Source organism: Pinus tabuliformis, chromosome 6 (assembly GCF_031772625.1).
Source record: "Pinus tabuliformis cultivar Carrire ecotype Pingquan chromosome 6, CPIR1, whole genome shotgun sequence".
Classification (NCBI taxonomy): Eukaryota; Viridiplantae; Streptophyta; class Pinopsida; order Pinales; family Pinaceae; genus Pinus; species Pinus tabuliformis.
In genome coordinates this window covers 991,305,994-991,323,135 of record NC_142292.1, presented here as the reverse complement: position 1 = coordinate 991,323,135, position 17,142 = coordinate 991,305,994, and the positions used below count along the sequence as shown (strand labels likewise).

At 35.3% G+C, this 17,142-nt stretch overlaps 1 pseudogene; it reads right to left on the bottom strand.

Moving 5' to 3' along the window:
• Positions 1-14,501: 14,501 nt before the first annotated feature.
• Positions 14,502-15,614, bottom strand: LOC149262323 (ubiquitin-conjugating enzyme E2 27 pseudogene; annotated as a pseudogene).
• Between the last annotated feature and the right edge of the window lie 1,528 nt (positions 15,615-17,142).

Genomic DNA, 17,142 nt, shown 5'->3' with positions numbered 1-17,142 from the left:
GACGGTTACTTGGGTAGATGTGGGAGGAGGGTGTTACATCATATGGAAGCATCGATAAATACAAGGCAAGGTTCGTGGCCAAGGGGTTCTCTCAGAAGGAGGGAATAAGCTATGAGGGGACATTTACTCCTATGGCCATATATATTTTTATACAAGCTATGATATCACTTGTAACACAGATGGGATGGAATATCCATCAAATGGATGTCAAGATGACGTTCCTTAATGGTGATTTGGAAGAGGAGGTATACATTTGAAAAACTAAAGGGCTTTGTAGCACACAACATTAAGACCTGCATGTGAAAATTGAAGAGAGTTGTGTATGGGCTCAAGCAAGAACCTAGGGCATGGTATGAGTGCATTGATAGATACTTATAGGCAATGTGATCTGTGAAGAGTGAGGTAGATGCAAACCTCCACTACTCGGTGGTTGGGGGTGATATTCTCATTCTTGTTCTATATGTGGATGATTTGTTTATAACAGGTTCACTGGGGCTCATAGAGGAGTGCAAGAGGGACCTTGCAAAAGAGTTCGAGATGAACTATTTTGGGTTTATATACTAATTTCTAGGCATGGAGTTGTGGTAGATAGATGGACATATTTTGATTGGGAAAGGGAATACTACATCAATATCCCGAGGAGGTTCGAGATGGAGGATTGTAGAACCATGTCTACACCCATGATCATAAATTGGAGGAAAGTAGAAAAATCCAGGGAGAAGGATATAGATCCCACCTTATATAGGCATTTGATTGTCTCTGTCATGTATTTTGTCAACACTAGGCCAGATATATCCTTTGCAATAAACTCTCTTAGTCAGTGCATGGTTGAATTGAAGAGAGTGCATTGGACAACAAAAAAGCATGTGCTTCAATATTTGCGTCATATAATCAAGTGTGGGATTATATATGCTTGAGGTGATGGTATCAAGTTGGTGGGCTATACTGATGCAAATCGAGAAGGTAGTACAGTGGACAAGAAAAGAACTTCAGGGTATTTCTTAAACATGGGATTAGGAGTTGTCTCTTGGTACAATGGGAAGCAAAAGTTTGTGCATTGAGTTATACAAAGGTAAAAGAAATAACAACTAGCATGGTGACATGTGAGGCCATATGGCTTTAGAAGTTGCTGGTAGACTTGTTTGGTTAGAGGTTTGAGACAAGAGTGATACACTGCGACAATCAGAGTTGCATCAGGTTATCTAATAATTTGGTGTTTCATGATAGGTTTAAGCATATAAACATAGTGTATCATTTCATCAGGTAATTTTTACAACATAGGGTAGTTCAACTATAGTATATACCTACAAATAAACATGTATCAGACATTTTTATTAAGGCCTTGGGGAAGGAAAGATTCATCTTATTTAGAGATAAGTTGGGTGTTATGCCAAACACTTTCCTTGCTAAGAGGGAGTGTTAATTTGTATATCTCACACAGGTGTTATTGTCTCAAATGTTGTCTATAAGCCTATAAACACATATGGATTAATTATCTACAATACCCAAAAAAAGGTTCAAAATAAAATTATCTTAATTAGATTTAATTAGCTAGTTTAATTATTTTCCTAAGTCTAACCTAAGAAAAGTGGTTAATTAATCATGATTAATTTAGACAAATCAATTTTTCTTTATTGGCTTCTAGAAAAGTAATTGGATGAAGTCAATATGATCTTAGCCATCGATAGGAGTTATATTTTGGTCATTTATTTCTCAATGAGAGATTATAAGATGAGATCGATGGGGATTTTGTGTTGATTTTTCTAGTGCAATAGAGAATAGAAAAATATTTATGAAATTATGATAATTACTTTTGATGTAGATATTCTTATAACTTATTCAATATATCATTAAGCAATCATACTCTAGAAATTCAACCATAAAGAATAGTAGAACAATAGAGATCACAATGCACAAAAAGAAGACAAGATTTACCTTGGGAAAACCGACCAAGGGGAAAAACCCAATAAAATTTTCAATAGAGAAATTCTTATTGTTCAAAAATAGACACACCTAGAACTATGGTCAAACATGGTCTTCTCCTCCAATTCTAGCCACCGAATTTGATTCAACAACTCATTTTGTCCATCCTGATCAAGAATTTCAACCATCTTGCAACTGCCCAGTTACTCCGAAATTTCGGACCTGTGGTTGCCTAGAATTTCGACCCTTGCAACAAAATGCCTATAAAAATTGTGAACCAAAGAGACAGTAGCCAATCCAGATGTTCGAGTTGCAAGAGAGAGAAGAGAGAGAGAATTCGTCCTTCTTGTCCTTCACTTGCTTAACCAAAAATTGTCTTATGTGAGAGAGATTGAATGCCCAAATGGGGGAGGTCAAACTGCCTTTATTTAGTAGTCTGTCTAGGCCAAATGGGTGTGTCTTTAGCTAAGGCTGAATTGAATTGGAGCAAGGTTGTCTTAACTTTTAGAGCCCAAATTTGCATTTCAAAAATAAAAATTTTCATATTTAAAAAGTTTCAATGGGACTTTGACTCAAAATAAATTTTCCTTTGACTCTAGCATTTATAATTATGATTTACAATGATAAATACAAATACATTAAGTGACCAAATATACAATTGTTAAGACCAACCATAGTTACAAATTCAACACTCCCTCTTAACTAGGGAGATATTCATAATCATTGTTATAGTTGTTCTCAAGTTGACAAATTTTTCTAAATAAAAGGTTATACATCATCACCAACATCATCATCAATCATCAACATCTTCTTGTGGCCATATTCAGGGATGTACAAAACCCATGGAAATGTCATCAACATATTAGAACTCACTCCCCCAAAGTGATTAGTCCTCAAATATCATGACCTCTCCCTAGGCAAAAAACACTGAGACCCACAACTAGTAAGCATTCACTCACCCTTCCTGGTGAGCACTCTAGGCCAAGACCTCATTCAACCACTTCCTGTTTGGTGATCTGGTCTAGATGCTGAAAGGACCTCACTCCACCCTCCCTAGTGTGTGATCAGGTCCTGAGATCTCACTACACCCTTCCTTGGTGTGTGATCGGATCCAAATGATAAAGGACCTCACCCCACTCTTCCTGATGTGTGATCATAGTACAGGGCCTCACTCCACCCTTCTTGGTGTGTGATCAGTGTCCAAATACTGAAAAACCTCTACACCCTTTCTTGATGTGTGATCAAGGTCTCCTCCAAGAACCACTAACTCAACCTTCTTGTTGGGCACTTTGGGCCTCTCAGACACATTCTCCCTACTAAGAGAATGCCCATATGTGTTGTAGACATATCAACACTCCCTCTCAATGAGAGGGGTAATATGCATGAGCCCCAACTTGTATCTGAAGTACACAAACTTGTCCCCGGGAAATGGCTTCGTCAGAACATCAAATTTCCACTGATCAGTGGATATGTACTCGAGCCTTATTGTTATCCTCTGCACCATGTCACAGATGTAGTGGTACTTGATCTCAATATGATTCAACCTTTCATGGAACACACGATTCTATAAAAGATTTACACAACTTTGATTATTGTACTATATCACCATCGGTTCCAACACTTGGTCAAACAATCTTGTAAACAACTTCCTGAGCCATACTACTTCAATAAAAGCATCACTAGCTGTGATGTACTCTACTTCTGCAATACTAAGTGCAATTGGCCTTTGCTTCCTTATCATCCAAGATATCATAGTTGATCCCAAGCTGAAGCATACTCTCAAGATGTTTTTTTATCCTCGACACTTCTAGCCCAATTAACATGTATATATTCTAGAAGTTGTACATCCATGTTTTCAACATACCTCAAGCCATAATTCACAGTACCACGAAGATATCTCAAAATGTGCTTTGTTGCAATCTAATGCTCATGCATTGGTTCAACCTGGAATTGGCTCAATGTTTTCACAACAATGCATACGCCTGGTCTACTATTAACCAAATACATCAATGAACCAATCAACCACCATTACATAGATGGATCTACATATCTTAAGTTGGAGCCTCTTAGCTTCTTCAAGTTAGTCACCATGGGTGTTGCCATGGATTTTTAGTCTAGTATACCAAATGTCTAAAGGATCTCTAACACATACTTTCCTTGACCAAGGAAGACTTTGCCAGGTTTCTGCCAAACTTCCAGCCCCAAGTAATAATGCATCAATCCAAGATCCTTCATATCAAACTCATAAGCCAACTGCTTATTCTATTGAATGGTAAGTGGCTCAACACCTGCCAAAAATAAATCATCAACATATAACAATAATATCGTAGGTGCATTTTTCAAAACCTTAAAATAAAGGTTTGGATCAACATTTCCTTTGGTAAATATCAGCCTCATAAAATAGTTGTCAATGCATGCATACTAAGCTCTAGGAGATTCATTAAGTCCACACAAGGCCTTCTTTAACTTTCAAACATGAGATTCCTTTCCATATACTTCAAAACATTGAGGTTTCTCTATGTACACCTCTTTCTTAGTCACACCATTAAGGAAAGTTGCCTTCACATCCATATGGTGCAATTTCCCTACAAACAAAGAAACAAGAGAAATGATGGATCTAATGGATGTGCACCTGACAACTGGAGAAAAGGTCTTATCATAGTATTCTCCTGCTTTCTAAGAGAACCCTCTAGTGTCGAACCATGCCTTGTATTTTTCAATACTCTAATTTGCAGAATGTTTGATCTTGTTTATCCATTTTGAAGTCACCATTGATTTCCATTTAGGCCTTGGCACAATCTCCCATACATCATTATTCATAATTTATTGGCATTATTCATTCATTTCTTCCTTCCACACTCACTGACTGGATGCTTCTTCATAAGTGGAAGGTTTTGTGTCAATAATATTTGTCATGAGAGTTGCATAGCTAGAAAAAATCTTGGGTTTCTTAACTTATCTATATGTGCCATTAAGAGTTGCATGTCCTTTTTCCTCTTCCACTGTAGATCTAATCCATGTTGGTCTCTTCCTAATCTCTGGGACAACAAGCCGTTCTATAGGATCACAAGGCCCTTTTGGCCTTTCAAGACATTCTGTAGAACTCAAATGCTCTTCCTTTGAAGCCTCCCGCTTGACTTCATCCAAGGAATCCATGAAACTTCCATAAACTTCTAATATGACACCTTTTCATCGAAGGTGTCATCTTGACTAACCTTAATCGTTGCTTCTCTGGAATGTATATTCTATAGGCCTTTAATGCTTCACTATAACCAACAAATATGCCTTTCTTTCTTGAAGGATCAAGCTTGTTCCTCTTATCCATAGGAACCTAGATGTATACAAGAATGCCAAATATTCTCATGTGTCCACTCTCTGGCTTCCTTCTAGAGAATTCTTCTTCAAGAGTCATACCTTCCAAGACTTTATGAGGACTTCTATTTTGAATGTACAAAACTATCTATGATGACTCATCCCATAAGAAGAATGACAAGTCCAAATCATGATCATGGACTTGACATATTCTTCAATGGACCTATTATTTTGTTTTGTTACACCTTTTTGTTGTGGATTATAAGGGATAATAAACTTCCTCTTAATCCTAGCTTGCTTACAAAAAGAAACAAGCTCCTTCGAGGTGTATTATCCTCCATTATCAGATCTCAATATCTTGATCTTCCTACCTGTCAAGGTTTCGACTTCAACTTTGAATTCCAAGAACTTGTCAAAGAATTCATCCTTAGTCATCAAGAGATATATCCACATCTTACAAGAAAATTAATCAATACATGTCACATAGTACAATGAACCACCAAACGATTTTACAGGCATCAGATGACATACATTAGAATGAATAAAATCCAAAGTTTCCTTAGATCTATTATCAATGTTTGGAAATTATTTCTTAATGTTATTTCCAAGAGCATAGCCTTTACATACACCATCATTCTTTATTTTCAATTTAGGAACCCTAGAGACTATTTGATTCAATTTAGGAAATGCTCTATAGTGAATATGTCCATACCTTCTATACCATAGCTCACTTCATCATGTACTAGTTCTTTATCTAGTCAACTCACAAGTCTATACAATATCCTATCACGAATCCCAATAACCTTAGCATCATTGTTACTAAAGCCCTTGGACCAAACAAGTACTTTTCCATTGACAAAATCTACTATATCTCCTTTATCCTCCAAACAATAAATAGGGACACGATTCTTTTTCAAACCTAGTACATAAATAACATTGCTAAGATGCACATAATTACTAGATTCCAAATCTATGGATGATTTTCCAACTCCTTTGAATACATAGATATGATTGTCAATAAGTTCAACCCTTTATGAAAAACTCTTTTCTGTCATGCTAGAAATATTTCCACGTTCTCCTGTCATGTGCCTTGATGCTCCACTATCTACCAACCACATGCCATCATCATCTGCAATGGAACCTATTAGAGTAGAAAAGTAAAAGAAATCATTGTAACCTTTGGGATTCTTTAGGTTCTCATCTTCAACATCTGTTGCAGAAGCATGTTGTTTTCCCTTTCTCTTCTTCTTATTAGCCATCTTATGACAATATCTCTTGAAGTGTCCAAGTTATTGACAACTATAACACTGAATCATTGATAATTCTCTCTTCCTTTGAGAGGAGGAAGAAGATCCCTTTCCTGACTTCTTGTGTTGAGGACCAAACTTCTTCTTTCCCTTGTTCTTGAAACAAGCTGCAAAATCTTGAGCTTCCTCTTATTGATGATGTCTTGTCATCAACCCATATTCTTCTTGAGAACAATATGTCCACATTTTTTCAAATGAAGGAGATTCCTTCCAACTACTTATACTTGCTGCAAAAGCATCCTATGATCTAGGAAGACCATTGAGTGTTGTGGTCACTAGTTCTTTACAAGGAGTGGATTCACTAATTGCTTTAATTTGATCCCTTATTTGTGAAATCCTTATGAAGTATGAAGCCACAATGTCATCATTGGTCATTCTTGTATTTCAAATCTCATTCTTCAAATTCATGGATTGACCAACATTCTTGATAATGTAGAGATTTATTAGGGCATCATACATCTTCTTTGAAGTATCATGTTTTACAATGAAGGAAAAAATATGATCTCTAATGGATTCCACTACATGACTCATAAAAATGATGTCATCCTCCTTGAAATTTTATTTCCCTATTACATCAGTTGGTTCAACAATGTTTCCTGTCACAATGTCCAAAATTTTTGTTCTTGGCAAGAATAATATCTATTCTAACTTTCCAAGCTCTGAAGTTTGATGCTCCATCTAATTGTTTTCATATTTCATAGAAGAAGACATAGATTCCAATCTACAAGAAAGACTTCAATAAAATTCTCTTCTAGGGTTTTTGCAAGGAAGATATCGATGTTCCTTCCTTCCTTCACCAATGCTCCAAAACCATGTTGACTTTTCTAGTGCAATATAGAATAATGCAATATTTATGAATGATAATTAATTTAGATGTAGATATTATTTTAGCTTATTCAATATGTCATTCAACTATTTTACTTTAGAAATTCAACCATAAGGAACAATAGAACAATTAATATCACAATGCAGAAAATGAAGACAATATTTACCCTGGGAAAACCCAACAAATTTTTCAATATAAACATTCTTCTTGTTCAATGAGAGACACACCTACACCTATGGTCAAACCCAATCTTCCCCTCCATGTCAAGCCACCCAATCTGATCCAGCAACTCATTCTGTCTGTCCTGATCTAGAGTTTTAGCCCTCCTACAACTTCCCAATTACTCATAAATTTCGGCCTTGCAGTTGACCAAAATTTAGGTCCATTGCAATAGAATGCCCGAAAAAATTGTGAACTAGAGAGATATTATCCAATCCACATGTGCGGGTTGAAAGAGATATAAGAGAGAGAGAATTAATCCTTTTATTCGTCCTATCTATCCTTCTTTTCATTCACTTGCTTTCCCAGAAACTATCTTGTGTGAGAGAGATCGAATGCCCAAGTATAGGATGTCGAAGTACCTTTATATAGTAGTCTATCTAGGTTGAATGAGTGTGTCTTTAGCTAGGGACGATTTGACATGTAGGGAGGCCCACTTAACAACTTTAGGAGCCAAGATTTACATTTCAAAAATTCAAAATTTCATCTTTAAAAAGTTGCAATGGGACTTTGACTCAAAATAAATTTTCCTATAGACTCTACCATTTACAAATATGCTTTACAATTATAAATGCAAATACAAAAGTGTCTGAATATACGATTATGAAAACCGACCATAGTTACAAATTCAACATTTTGGAGACATAACAAATTGCAATGAGAGAAAGTGTGTAATGATAACGTGGAGGACACCAGTAGTTGGGTTCAACAATGACTGAAGATCGAGTTTCCAGAGAGATATTTCTTCACAGTGATTTACAGCTTCTTAGTGACAAAGGGAGATTGATTTTATTCAGCAAAGGTTGAATTATCCAAGTGGTGTGAATTGATTGAGGAAGCTGAGTTACTGGAGGAAGAACGAATTTCCAAAAGAAAGTCAAGTTTGTAGAAGATAAGTTGAGTTTGCTAGTAGAGGTCAAATTTATAGTGGAGGTCATGTTATTTTTCTGAGTGTGAGTTTCCAGAGGACGCCGAGTTATCTGCCAAGGCCACATTTGTGGATCAATTCAGGGTTCCAAAGGAGGGTTGAATTAATTTTGAGAGGTTGAGTTGCTTCTAGGAGGTCAAATCATCTAGTAGAAGTGAAAAAAATATTTTGTCAGAGGTTTGCTATTTTTATGACAAAATATGTATGTAATATCAATTACATTTTGCTGAAGAATAATAAAATCCTTATCTGCAAAACTGTCTTTCCCCACACAGGGGTTTTTCCAGGGATAATTTGTCCAAAATATTTTGGTTCATTATTTCATGTGTGTGATATTTTCTTACTTCCGATGATTTAATTTTGAAGTTACAATAGTTTTTTATTCAATATTTGTCGTATATAATTTACAAAGAACAAATAATCTGTTGAAGATAGGTGAATAATAACTAGATTAATTGCAACAATTTATAAAAAAATCACAAATAGTTCATCGCTCATAAAGTTTAGACATGCAAGGGTTCATTGTAATGTAGTGGAGCATCATGTGCTTAGGAACCCAGCAATGGTGAAATGATGAGGGTAGAGCTCAAACTAGGCTTTTTCCCACACACTATCTTATATTACGACCATCTTCTGCATTCTGAATTTTTTCTTTTTATTTCATAGTGTCTATGATATTCTTTTCCAATATTTTAGCTACATCAAACTCCAAAGCAAGGGTTCCTAGCCCTACTCTGAGAGTGTGGAAAATAGGGCTCCAAATCCTAATGAACTAATGCCAATTTAGACCCAAATAATGGAGGTGGTATAATGGGATTGTAATGTGACATGGAAAGTGTCAAGTATGATGTAGGGGATAATGAACACACTATCTCAATCTGGGTTTTCTAAGTGCCCCTCTTATATCCCTAAGGCCTTAAAGGAGGTCCCACTAGACTAGGGCTAAATATTACCCCCCCTTGTTGAAAATACTAAGGGCGGGTAGAAGGGGGCGGGAGGGTGGGTGAATCAATATTTCTCTTAAATTAACTAATTTTAATTAAATAGAGAATTAATTATCATCAACATCAAATAAACATAAAAAAATTATCAACACCATTCAACAATGCACAACAATAATGACAATACACCAAAGATTTTTAGGTCGAAACCCTTCCAAGAGAAAATCCACTGAATGCTTCTTGATATTTGTCTTCAATAATTTACATAAATAGGAAACTCCAATTTCCAAGTTTTTCAACATCAAATGAAGGAAGCTACAACACCTTGGTTTACATGCTCCAAATTGAAGGATGCTCCAACTCCTTGGTTTACCAACTCCAATTGGAAGGACTCTCCAATGCCTCAGGTTACCAACTCCTACTAGAAGAATGCTCCAATGCCTTGCACATGCTTAAACCTACACTAGCACCATACTTCCACCGTGAAGTGTTCTTAGGCTCCAAACTAAAGGACACTCCACTCTCCTACCTTGCACTACCCTACCACCCTATTCAACAAGCAGACCACGTTTCAAAATTTTTAGACCATATCCACTTGTGCTCAATATAAAAAGCTATAACGCAATCTCTTCTCAATCAAATTTGATACTACTCGATATGTGCATAATTACCTAGCTTCATAAAACTTATTTATCTTCTGCTCAAGTTGCATCAACTTTTCATTAAACATATGACCACATGATTTTGGTTCAACAGGAATTGTAAACCCTAGCACTGCTCAAGAACATCATCACACCTACATCTCTCTCTTATAGTAGTAACATCATACAAAACCATAATTCACTGATAAAACCCTAACAACATATTTACAATACATTGATCAACAATAAAATCAATCCCAAGCAACATAAACTTTTATAGATTATAATGATAAACTTTGTCTAATAATATGAAGCCCTAGAATATTTGGCATACCATTTAATGAACTCAATCAATGATCACCAATATATGCTCATTCTCTGTTCAACACAAACAACAAAATTTATTCTTTGGCCAACAACATTATATATCAGCATCAACAAACATTGAACTATGACATCAATTACATTCTCAAATTCTACTCAACAATATGCACACAATCATACACAATCATACACTCTCATCATCTCAAAAGAGTATATACCTTTGTCATATTTATAAAGCATGGATTTAACATGGTGTTAATGAGGGCTCTTAGAAATATACAAACAAGGTTAGCAACTTCAAACCCTAGTGATGATCAACCACTTCCCTGCAACAATGACGGAAAGTGATTCACGTAATGGTCTTCAACCCTGCAATGTAAAACGACCCTGCAAACGCAAATCCCATGGGAAATTATGAACTTTACAATATATTTAGCACAATTGTTAACTACACAATTAAGTGAATAGTAAGTCTTAGCTCAACAGATAGATCAACAATAGACAAATCCCATTACAAGTTCTATTTTTGGACAACAACTACACCTTCAGCTTATGATCAAGCTCACCAAGTCACATGCTACACATAAACTCGAGTACACCATGTACACTAGATCAAAAATATCCCACAGAATGCATGATCTTCATATTTGAATGTAACTCAATTAATGATCGCAGATCACAGTGAATTATAGGCTTAGATGACCTTTTCCCATCTGAATAAACTAGTACAAACAAATAGATCAAATGCATCAAGGAAATGTTAGAACGTAATGCATAATGCAAGAGATATACTTTCAATTTTGTGCTAGAATAAAATCATTATATCTAGTGATCAACGCCTTTAACACTTAGGTTGCATTAGTAATTATAGAAATTGATCCATACACTTAGGTGCCTACAGGAAAATCACATAGGTGTATTAATTGATCCATCATTCTATGCAAAGAGACTTCAAAACATATTCTTTAATGATACCCAATGTACATATATACAACATTTAATTTATTCTTCCATATGCACTTACACTCTTCAAATCACATATGCACTTTGAGATAAACAACGAATAATCAACACATGCAATCTCAATTACACTACAAGCTCATCGCCTATCTCAGTCAATCACACAAGTGCCTAGATCCATTTCTTCTCTCCAAAAACAAGTTCCAAATATACTTACGGGCACGTAGGTAGTCACTTGTTGACTTGATCCAGTGTTTTTTCAGTCGCACCAATAAGATTGCACCATATTAGCATAAGAACAATTAGTTGAACCATGTAGCAAGTCAAACTTGTACTAAAACGTGAAAAAACTCGCACCTAATCACAATCAATCGAAAGTAACCTCAATCAACACACCATTGCTACAGGAATACATCTTTTCAGTTATAATGCATGCATGTGCTCCAAGATCTGAGTTTTGTAGTATGCAAACAAAAATCTTCTCAGTAGACTGAAACTAAAATAAACCTTAAAACCTTAGGGAATAGAATCACAAAAAGGAACACACAAATTGCCAACGAAAAGGTGAAATAATACTCAAATCTTAGTGTCAACGAAAAACCTCAAAAATGTAGCAGATATGCCTCAAAATAATAAGCCTTAGATATCGATGAAATAACCTATAGATCTGTTTCAAAGAGAAGGCTGAATGAATACCCATAGCCCAAGAATGAAAAAAATTAACCACAAAAACCCTCATAACATATTATTTTGAATCGAAAGATAGGCATGGAATAATAGTTTCTTTGGAAGATTCGAGTTCCTTTTTATAAAGAAAAAGGGGGGATTTTAAATGGAGCTGACTTGGTAGTTGGACAAAGCCAATCTTCCAAATTTTGAATTTAAAATTCAGTTTGAAATTTATTTTGGGCCAAAATTCAATTTTATTAGGAGGTCAACTTGATTCCAACTTTCAATGATTACATACCCTTGACCATATTAATTTAATTTAAAATTTTGAACCAAATATATCTCCAATATGTTGGAAGAATCACCGCACCTCTATAGAATCCATAATTTCCACCCTGGGGATCCTAGTTACTGGCTTGTAATGTTTACCAATACCTGCGGGTTTTGGTGTAACGGAAAACCTCCACATGGTATCAGAGCTTGGACCCAGGTTCGATTCCCCAAGTTGCGTTTGAGGGGGGGTGTTGGAAGAATCACCGCACCTCTATAGAATCCATAATTTCCACCCTGGGGATCCTAGTTACTGGCTTGTAATGTTTACCAATACCTGCGGGTTTTGGTGTAACGGCAAACCTCCACACAATAAACCAAAATTCAAGCTTCCATATAACATATAATTTGGGGTTCCTTGATCAAATTTCGAGGCTTCACCTTTAAATGAATATATCTTCCAAATCGAGATGAACCATGTGACGTACTAGCTACCTTTGGAATCAACATGACGAGGAAAATCATCTTATGATAGTTTCATATTCAATTTCACTAACTTGCTAAGCCAAAAACTTCTTCAAATGCAGGGTACACTGTAGGGGTTGGATACCTTTTGGCATTTGTTGTTCATTGGAGCTTCCAGTTGAGGTGATGTACAACATATATTAAGAGTATTCAAAGATAGATGCTGGAATCAATGACAACACCATTCAACACCTCTGGGAAGGTGGGATAATATATTTACAGTCAAGATCGGTCAATCTTACATATCACCCCTTTATCCATTCTAAATTCCCAAAACAAACAAGTATGCACATTCGATTGAAAAATGATCAAAGGACCTTTCAAAAAAAATCTCACCTTCATTCAAGTGGAGATGTCAGATGGTGAGAGACATATGGTTCATGTAAATGGAAGAGGAATATGGCATATCATCATCAAGAAGTGAATATCAAGGGTTGTTGTCTAGTTGGCTATCCAGATGGATGTCAATTGTAGGAGCAAAAATTCTCCTATGGGGTTACCCAATTTGATGGGTAAGAAGCCCTAGGAGCATGTAGCCACCTTAGAAAATTTGAGGAGGAGTACTTGAAGTGAAGAGCCTCTACTTGGAGGACATGCCATCTTGGATAAATATTACTTGACATGTGGAAGTCTACCTTAGAAGGCACACAATCTTGGATGTTGCACAAAATTCTAATGCAATGTGATGATATTGCTTCAAGGGGTGACCCACTTAGGGATTTTCTGGTTGATGTAGCCTAGGATTTCTTGTGGAATTGGTCCATTTTTTAATTTTGGTCCCGCTTGTCTTAGTTAATATAATGCAGGGATAATGTCTTTTTTTAATACAACTACTTTTTGTCTTAGAGATTGATAGTTGGTGTGATGCTAGTTGTTTGGAAATTCCTAAAAAATCATATAGTACTCGTGTAATAAGGATTAGTCCTTTTGGAATACTAACACCATGATTCCTAGCGTGGGAGATACAAGTGTGTTAATCTCATTGATAAGTTGTGTGTTGCAAGTGGAAGATCTTGAGATTTGATGGTTGTTGTGATGTTGGCTTGTTTGGAAGCTCCAAGAAGTGGCTTGTAGAGCTTGGTGGGATTCCTTGATGGGATTTTATATTGCTATGTAGGGTTTGGAATGATTGTGAAAGGCTTAACTATGATTTGGGTTGCATTGAAAAGAGTTTTCTTGGGATGAGCTCAGAGGACTTGTACCAAATGATAATGTATAAATTAATGCCATTAAATTGATCACTAAATATTCCTTAAAAAGTAATATTTTTATTGTTGTCACGTATGACATATGATGTCATTAAAAAAACTACTTATATGTTCTTTATGATGGTGGCATGTCAATAAAAAATATTAACTCATATAGATTGGTGATGATGATTACCTGTGTGCATTTGTGATAAGTTATTGAAATGTATTTATTATTTAGGTATTTAAATTTTTTTGTCGATGACTTAATTGACTATTGTAGGCCCTGTGGGTACTCAATATTATGATGTTAAGACAGCCTATTTCAAGTTCATATTCACCTGCCAAAGGAGTATTCGTTTGAGCCCTCAGTAATGCAGTTTATCACAAAGCGTGGCACCCTAATATCCGTAGTGAAAATAATACAATATGCTTGGATATTCTGAAAGACAAGTGGACAACAAAAATATCATTGAATACTTCCACTACAAAGTTTCTCCAATGCCATATTTTCATCACCAAAACATTTTTCTAATATAGTTCTCACTATATCCATAAGAAACCCCATATCTACCAACTTTTGTACCTTATGGTCCATATCAAGATCTGCTCCATTTGCAAAAAAATTGGTCTAGAATAATAGGCAGTGTTTACAAATGTTTCATGGTTCGTAAGGTATTGTTTTGTTGCAATCACATCTTAAGGGTCATTAGGTTCTGGAGCTAAATGCAAGGCTTGCATAGAAATTAAGGTGATATTCAAATTTATTGCAGTTGTCCACTTGTCTTTAAAATATCCAAACATATTGTTATGTTTTCATTACTGATATTAGGGTGCCACATTTTTGTGATAAACTGCATTAATGAGGGCTCAAACGAATACTCCTTAGGAAGGTGAATGTCAACGTGAAAGACACCCTCTTAATATCATAATATCAAGTACCCACAATGCCTTCAATAGTCCCTCATAGGTGTGATAAGTCATTGTCCCCACAAAACTGTAAAATTACATTCAATTAAGTCATCGTAAAAGGTTTTAAATTCTTAAATAATAAAGACATTCCAATCATTTATCACAAATGCACATAATTTATCATCATCACCAATCTATAAGAGGTAATATTTTTTATTGACATACTGCCAACATAAAGAACATCTAAGTAGTATCTTCAATGACATCATATGTGTTTATTTTCTTAGTACAATAAAAACTAGCATGTAACAACCCCGATTTAAAATATACAAATAGTTACATTAATTAGGCAATTTATAATCAACACACAATTAATCAACTAATTAGAATAGAAATTTAAAAAATATGACCAGAGACAACTTACCTGTGGCGATGATATTCCTTACTAGTGATTCGGAGTTGAACACTATTTGAATCTCATTAACCGCAACAAAGTTTTGGGGACGACTCTCCACCCAACTGCAGGATCAACTGCACATAATCTTTCTACAACTGGCCACCCCCGAGCCCTCAATCAACATACCACTGCCAGAGAATCCTTTGTCTCACAGCACTTTTCTCCAAGAGAATGTATGAAGGAATGATGAACCTCATCTTCCTCATCGTCCATTAAATAGACCAAAAAATAGAAAGGTCTGCATCCACACATTCCATGTGTCAACATGCAACTTTTATTTCTTTATTTTAAGCTTCGCTTAATTTAATATTTCTCTTAACTTAACTCTTTCTTATTTTATTCCTTTTTACATTTTTATTAACTTTACTTATTTTTACTATTTTTAGAGTTTATATATATATATATATATATATATATATATATATATATATATATATATATATATATATATATATATATATATATATAACACCAATTTATTATTTACTATTTTATTTATTTATTATTATTATATTCTCTTAATTATTTATTATTTATTTACTATTATTATCTTTTCATTATTATTTATTTACTTATATTTTATTATTATATTATATATTTATTATTATCATTATTATGAGGGGACATTACATACTCCCCCTCTTTAAGGAATTTCGTCTCGAAGTTAAGTTGAATCATTTAACATTTTATTTTATTTAGTTATTTATTATTTCACAATTGCCCTACACCCTCTGCTAAACTAGTATAACTAGCAAGCATCGAAAGTTTCCATAACACCAGGGAAATATCAAGGAATCTATGTATTTTTTACCTCTTTCGGAACCATGTATAATCCTCATCGGTCTATACCATAGCCCAAGGTTCACGCCCGACTCATACCTCATCTTCCCCAAGGCAGGCACCCAACTCATTACTCCATGCAGTGGTACTCCAATCATCTCAAAAGGCTGACCCACTCCCTCCACACTCACTAAGGTGCACAACCCTAGGCATCGAAGTCCTTATGCCCCTACCAGACTTTGGCATCCCAATCCATTATCAAGCACCTGACCTACAATATCAGACACTTAGCCTCCTTAAGATGGTCCCATAACCCCTCAAGAGCTATACAATACAAAGAAACCACTGGCATATGTAGTGTCGATTGAGTATGTCCCCAACCCATATGGTGTTTCATATCTCCCTCACATGTATGGGTTCCCACGAAATCATCAAATAGCTGGACCTATTGGCCCATTTGTAGGGTTCTTGTCAGTCACCACATCTCAACATGTAACCAATGCATTAGTTATAATCATAGGATCATAGAAAATAACCCACATGCCAAGTCTTTCATGTCATCATGATAACATAACATCATTGTTAATCACATCATTTTGAATAATGACAAACTGCATGCTCATGCATGTCATAAAATCTACACGCAATTACCAAATGCTTCATCTCATGAAATACCATAATTTAAGTTATAAAATCAACATATTTGCATCAAAGATATATATATATATATATATCATGACATCACATAATAAATGAACAACATGTCAATATACCTCATATCATAACACCATAATACGTATGCATATCATATCCATCATGAGCGTACAACATCATTCTCATTTTAAACTAAAGGAATAAGAACCACATGTGCATCGTCATCCCCATACCACCATATCATGAAACCTCAACTCAACATTATACTCAACAGCCCTATGTTGACATAACTATTAAATGAAACCAT